This window comes from Hyla sarda, assembly GCF_029499605.1.
Source record: "Hyla sarda isolate aHylSar1 chromosome 1 unlocalized genomic scaffold, aHylSar1.hap1 SUPER_1_unloc_9, whole genome shotgun sequence".
Classification (NCBI taxonomy): Eukaryota; Metazoa; Chordata; class Amphibia; order Anura; family Hylidae; genus Hyla; species Hyla sarda.
Genome location: NW_026607595.1, coordinates 190,576 through 198,038, shown reverse-complemented (window position 1 = coordinate 198,038; position 7,463 = coordinate 190,576). Strand labels below are relative to the sequence as shown.

Genomic DNA, 7,463 nt, shown 5'->3' with positions numbered 1-7,463 from the left:
AGTGAGGTGGGGGCCCCGGGATTGGGCTCAGGGTTCTTCCCCATCCTTCACACACAGGGGCCCGACAGCGCCCACTAGAGGACTTCTTCACTACTGTGTAATTCTGTGTATGGAGAGACACATTAATATCACTACATACATTCCCAGAATCCCTCACCTCTCCAGTCATATCCATCTGTTATTACATAGATAAGAATGAGGTCACGTGACATCACTCCCAGAATCCCTCACCTCTCCAGTCATATCCATCTGTTATTACATAGATAAGAATGAGGTCATGTGACATCACTCCCAGAATCCCTCACCTCTCTAGTCATATCCATCTGTTATTACATAGATAAGAATGAGGTCATGTGACATCACTCCCAGAATCCCTCACCTCTCCAGTCATTTCCATCTGTTATTACATAGATAAGAATGAGGTCATGTGACATCACTCCCAGAATCCCTCACCTCTCCAGTCATATCCATCTGTTATTACATAGATAAGAATGAGGTCATGTGACATCACTCCCAGAATCCCTCACCTCTCCAGTCATATCCATCTGTTATTACATAGATAAGAATGAGGTCATGTGACATCACTCCCAGAATCCCTCACCTCTCCAGTCATATCCATCTGTTATTACACAGATAAGAATGAGGTCATGTGACATCACTCCCAGAATCCCTCACCTCTTCAGTCATATCCATCTGTTATTACACAGATAAGAATGAGGTCATGTGACATCACTCCCAGAATCCCTCACCTCTCCAGTAAGCCGGAAGAGTATCTGTAGGGTGAGGTTTATGATCCTGTCGGCCATCTTGTTCCTGTCTCTCTCCATGGTTGATGGGTCATCCAGGAGAATTCTCTTATATAGAAGATATCAGCAGAGGATCCTGGATTGGAGAAACCTGAAGGGAAGAAGAGGAGACGATGATAAACCGCACCAGATTCTATGGAGAAATAAAATCCATTTCCTGGAGATAATCTGGGGAAACATCTGAGGAGACATTATAGGAGTTTTCAGATTTCTCTATAAAACAAAATCCATTGTCCGAGGGCTGTAAAATAAGAGACTAGAGCGCACTCCCCTCTCCCGTCCAGTGGTGGCGCTCTGGTCCTCCAGGTATTCTGAGGTCGCTCTCCCTGCTCTGCTGAAGATGTTGTGAATCCATTTCTCCTAATCTCTGAGGCTGCGGTGTATTCAGAACGTCTTCATCAGAGCAGGGAGAAGAATAGAGGGATTCAATATGACATTGTCCAATGAAGAATAGTGAAATGTGTCCACTAGGGGGCACAATATACATCACAATTACATCAGGATTTTATGTGAATTGTGATATGTCCCCCCGGAAGAACCTGCTGTTACCTGCAGCAGAGGCCGAGCATCATATACCGTTACACACGCAGGGTCTGGGCCACCACCGGAGTCAGTGTTTCCCAAGCAGGGTGCCTCCAGCTGTTACAGCATTTGGCTGTCAGGGCATGCTGGGAGTTGTAGTTTCACAACAGCTGGAGGCACGCTGGTTTGGAAACACTGTCTTAAGTAATAATAGGTGCACAGGAGAAACTTAAAAAACCTGATGCTTACATAGTCCTGTATGGAAGAAGTGGCTGATACCCGGAGAAAAGAGACTGACCAGGTGACAGGATGGGCGGGTAAGTGACCTGATACCTTCACCATCCAGACATCCCCTGGGGGGCAGTATAGGTAGGAAATCAGGAAACAACCGCTGGTCGGCACGGCGCTCCCTAGAGAAACAACCGCACAGCGCCATGTCTAAGCCACGCCCACCTACATTATTTTATTACATAAATGGGATATAAACTTATTAGGGGAGGGGCTTCTATTACAAACCCTGAATAACGCTCTGCCATAGTGATCAGTGTTATCGGTGCTCGGCTTATACAGGCTGTGGAGGTGTCTGTATACTTAGAGCACCGATCTGAGCACAGAGCACGGTAAGGGGCCCTCCGGCCGTCATCTCAGCTGATCTAGACTCCGCCCCCCAACAACTGCATTTTACTCATTTTAGATCCTGCAATGGACTTTGATCATGGAATCTAAAGGGTTAATGGCGATGAGCGTCACTAGTGGTGAGTCCTGGCTGCTTATAGCTCCTGAGCTCACCTCAAAGTCCCATATGGGGCACAGAATGTAAATATACATCGTGTCCTTAAGGGTTAATAATAATCATCCCCAATAATCCTGATCTGATGGTGACCGCACACACATACCTGTATCTGTAGAGGAGCCGTGTGCTTACAGGACCTGCGATGACGTCACTGTCATGTGATCAGTCACATGGAGGAGGAGTCACATGATCAGGGGCTGCTGCTCTGAGAGATCTCCACACACAACACAACAGCAGTGACTGCCCCACCAGGACCTGCTCTGTATCTGCTACATGCTGGAGGTGTAGGACCGGTGATGATGTCACAATCATGTGACCAGTACATTTGGGGGTAAAGTTTAGCAGTATAGATGTGACTGCGGCTGAAGGACCTGCGGGAAGGATCATGTGACAGGAATGGGCGGAGCTCAACAGTGCAGGAGAGAAGAGAATGTAACATAGTAACATAGCAGATGAGCCTAGAGCAGCAGCCCCTGATCATGTGACTCCTCCTCCATGTGACTGATCACATGACGGTGACATCATCGCAGGTCCTGTAAGCACACGGCTCCTCTACAGATACAGGTAGGTGTGTGCGGTCACCATCAGATCAGGATTATTGGGGATGTTTATTATTAACCCCTTAAGGACACAGTATATAATAACACTCTGCACCCTCTATAGGACTTTGAGGTGAGCTCAGGAGCTATAAGCAGCCAGCACTCACCACTAGTGTTGGTCATCATCATTAACCCTTTAGATCTCACAATCAAAGCTCTGTGGAAGCTCTGTGCCGGCCAGCACTCATTTACCTGATCTCCTGCCTATACTGCCCCCCAGGGGATGTCTGGATGGTGAAGGGCTGCAGGTCACCTCCCTGCCCATCCTGTCACCTGATCAGTCTCCTTCCTCCGGGTATCGGACAATTCTTTTGGAGGCTACGATCCTGAGCCGCCTCCAGATATTAATCTAAGATGGCCGCCACTGTGGTCCAGGTGGATCTCCTCACCTCCCTTCGTTACCAGAAACAATGGCCCTCATTTACTTAGAAAATCGGGTTGTAAGTCTATGTTGCTTTCTTACCCGACTGCATTTTTCCCCTGATATTTATTATTATGTCGCATCCTGTTTGTCGCACGTGGGTTTTGTAGGTTTTGGTTTCCAACTCCTCTGAGTTGTCGGGAAAAAATCCACAACAATTCAACAAATTCGGGTTGGAAACCTTTATAAATACGTGGGAAATCTCAGAATTGTCGGGTTACGCCCCTTTTTCGGGTTTGGGAGAATCCACATCGGGTCCGTTGGGAAAAAATGTTGTATCGTGTTGCAGACTGGCGCACGATGTCTGCGACATGGCGCAGACAAAGATGCGCCAAAAAAACCCGACAAAAGAAGTCGGGTTTAGAATAGTAAATGAGGGCCAATGTGTTCCAGATGAAAAGGGTTCATAACATGGGTACCTGGAGGGACAACATCCACGTCAGGATTCAAACTCCCGACATAGTGTCGTACCAACCCTGGAGACCAGATTGGCTTTCTGCCTGGATTCTGGACAATTCAATAACATTCCGGGACAATAATTCCCAGTGTGACGCGGATCCATTAAACTATGATCCCACCAACACTTTATGTGAATCCGAGTACGAAAAGCGCAGAAATGTGTCATGTGACCGCGTCAATAACTGAGGACAATGTGGTAAACGCTGTTATAATACAGGACAGATGTCAGCGCTGTTTACCCAATATGACCGTTATATCCAATGATCAAGTCCTGATGAAAGTCATCGCCCGACCGTCTCCTGTAACTCCAGGATTATCATCGTGCTCTGTATCCTGGGAGATAGAGGACATTGAGGGGGAAGTGGAGACGCCTCCCGAAACTGGGAAATAGTCATTAACCCTGACTTGGCATTTCTTCTAGATCATAAGCCCAGCCGTACGGCCCCAATGGTCATCCGTAATGATGATGTCACCGTGGTATGCTGCGCTCTACTTTTGAGGATTTCTGAAACGACTAATTGGTGCACAATTTATTGGTAAAGGAAATCGTCGACAGCGATTACCAAAATTGATTTTAATCTAAAATGTCCATTAATCCCTTCTCATCCCCCATGTGATCACCGTCCAACAGAGAAAGTGAGGTCCTGTTCCTGGAGCTCGGAGAAGACAACGGGCCGGATCCTGTGTAGAATGCAGTAAAGAGAAAGCGAAAGTTCCTGTTGCCAGGAAAAAATATAGTTAAAAAGCCAAAAACCTAACCCCCCCCTCCCCCCCAAATAGACACGTCAGTAAGAACTAAACAGCATTGGATTCCTGTCTCCATATTCTACCCATCCCCCATGACTCTGCCCCAGACTATGATGGATCCCCTGACTAGGTTTACAGCCTCCATGATTGTGACTATAATGTCTCCTCAGATGTTTCCCCAGATTATCTCCAGGAAATGGATTTTATTTCTCCATAGAATCTGGTGCGGTTTATCATCGTCTCCTCTTCTTCCCTTCAGGTTTCTCCAATCCAGGATCCTCTGCTGATATCTTTTATATAAGAGAATTCTCCTGGATGACCCATCAACCATGGAGAGAGACAGGAACAAGATGGCCGACAGGATCATAAACCTTACCATACAGATACTCTTCCGGCTTACTGGAGAGGTGAGGGATTCTGGGAGTGATGTCACATGACCTCATTCTTATCTATGTAATAACAGATGGATATGACTGGAGAAGTGAGGGATTCTGGGAGTGATGTCACATGACCTCATTCTTATCTATAATAACAGGTGGATATGAATGGAGAGGTGAGGGATTCTGGGAGTGATGTCACATGACCTCATTCTTATCTATGTAATAACAGATGGATATGACTGGAGAGGTGAGGGATTCTGGGAGTGATGTCACATGACCTCATTCTTATCTATGTAATAGCAGATGGATATGACTGGAGAGGTGAGGGATTCTGGGAATGTATGTAGTGATATGAATGTGTCTCTCCATACACAGGATTACACAGTAGTGAAGAAGTCCTCTAGTGGGCGCTATCGGGCCCCTGTGTGTGAAGAATGGGGTAGAACCCTGAGCCCAATCCCGAGGCCCCCACCTCACTCCCTGATACATGAGGAAATGGATGAACAGAAGATCCTAGAACTCATCAACAAGATGATGGAGCTGCTGACTGGAGAGGTGACACTGCTGGGACATTATACAGTAATGGAGGGGTCTGGTGATGACTGGAGGGGTGACACTGCTGGGACATTATACAGTAATGGAGGGGTCTGGCGATGACTGGAGAGGTGACACTGCTGGGACACTATACAGTAATGGAGGGGTCTGGTGATGACTGGAGAGGTGACACTGCTGGGACATTATACAGTAATGGAGGGGTCTGGTGATGACTGGAGAGGTGACACTGCTGGGACATTATACAGTAATGGAGGGGTCTGGTGATGACTGGAGAGGTGACAGTGCTGGGACATTATACAGTAATGGAGGGGTCTGGTGATGACTGGAGAGGTGACACTGCTGGGACATTATACAGTAATGGAGGGGTCTGGTGATGACTGGAGAGGTGACACTGCTGGGACATTATACAGTAATGGAGGGGTCTGGTGATGACTGTCGAGGTGACACTGCTGGGACATTATACAGTAATGGAGGGGTCTGGTGATGACTGTCGAGGTGACACTGCTGGGACATTATACAGTAATGGAGGGGTCTGGTGATGACTGGAGAGGTGACACTGCTGGGACATTATACAGTAATGGAGGGGTCTGGTGATGACTGGAGAGGTGACACTGCTGGGAATGCTGGGACATTATACAGTAATGAAGGGGTCTGGTGATGACTGGAGAGGTGACACTGCTGGGACATTATACAGTAATGGAGGGGTCTGGTGATGACACTGCTGGGAATGCTGGGACATTATACAGTAACACCACTGGAGGGGTCAGGGTGATGACTGTATCATTATGTGTCAGGTTCCTATAAGGTGTCAGGACGTGGCGGACTATTTCTCCATGGAGGAGTGGGAGTATGTAGAAGGACACAAGGATCAGTACAAGGATCAGGTCATGATGGAGGATCAGCAGACCCTCACATCACCAGGTAATAGACATGACTATATACACACGTCCTCTCATTATTTGTAAGTAAAGAATGAATTCAGTCTCTGTATGTGTTCCCTACAGTCAGATCCAGGAAGAGAACAGCACCAGAGAGGTGTCCCCGTCCTCTTGTAGAACAGAATATGGAGGTCATTACTACATGGAAAGATCTGGACTATATTAATGCTACAGACATAAAGAAAGAAGAGACAGATTTGAGCAGTGATGATAAGTATAAGGAGGACATTCCTACAGGGGAAGATCTGATCTATATTAATGCTCCAGACATAAAGGAAGAAGAAGAGACAGATAGGAGCAGTGATGAGCAGTATAAGGAGGACATTCCTATAGGGAAAGATCTGATCTATATTAATGCTCCAGACATAATAGTAAAAGTAGAAGAAGAGACAGATGTGAGCGGTGATGAGCAGTATAAGGAGGACATTCCTATAGGTATCCGCCCAGGTGAGTAGTAACAACTTAATATAGAGAATAGTCACAGATTCTATTCAGTCACCGGCTACAATAATATTTTCGGGAAGTATTGGTGTAACTAGAATCTCCAGGGCAAATACTATCCCCCTCCCCCTCTATATTGACTCTATAGCAGTCGACTTGATACCATCACCACTACATAGTGACTGAATAATACCGCCATACTGTTTATGAATCAAACACATTATATACAGACTAATATTACTCCATATAGAGACCATATAACAGTAGATACCAGCAGTGATCTGGAATCTGGCTTTTGTTTAGAATGCGGGGTGCTTCGGGAGATCCTGGGGGGCCCCAGCAGTCAGACCCCCGCGATCAGACATCTTATCCCCCCATCCTTTGGATAATGGATAAGATGTCTAGCAGTGGAGTAGCCCTTTAAATCCCTTTATTATTTCCCTGTGATACGGAAATGTTCCGGTTCGGGTCACCTGTGTGGGTCCAAATGGAGGTATAGGTGCGGCTGGCGAGCCGTGAGCCAAAATCATTAAAAATAAAGGTTCCCCTTTTAACTTGGATCCAGGAAAATGTCAATAACTTTTATTAGGACATAAGTCTTTCTATACACATTAATAGACAAAAGACAAAAAATGTGATACTGTCTGTCTAGACAGGATAGGGGATAGGTTATAGATCGCGGGGGACCGACCCTTGGGACTCCCCGCGATCCCCTGAACGGGGCCCCAGCAGTCTGCCGGAAGCGGACCGAAACACTGCTTCCATGTATTTCTATGGGATACATGGAGGGGGAGTGTCAGCC

At 46.7% G+C, this 7,463-nt stretch overlaps 1 long non-coding RNA gene and 1 pseudogene across 1 annotated transcript; one reads left to right on the top strand and one right to left on the bottom strand.

The window, feature by feature from the left end:
• Positions 1-2,358, bottom strand: LOC130298317 (uncharacterized). The gene is made up of 3 exons (XR_008849757.1): positions 2,225-2,358; positions 750-897; positions 1-103 (listed from the first exon to the last, which is right to left on the bottom strand). It is a non-coding gene; the product is annotated as an uncharacterized LOC130298317 (long non-coding RNA).
• Positions 2,359-2,581: 223 nt separating this feature from the next.
• Positions 2,582-7,463, top strand: part of LOC130298316 (oocyte zinc finger protein XlCOF6-like) — a 63,997-nt pseudogene continuing 59,115 nt past the window's right edge.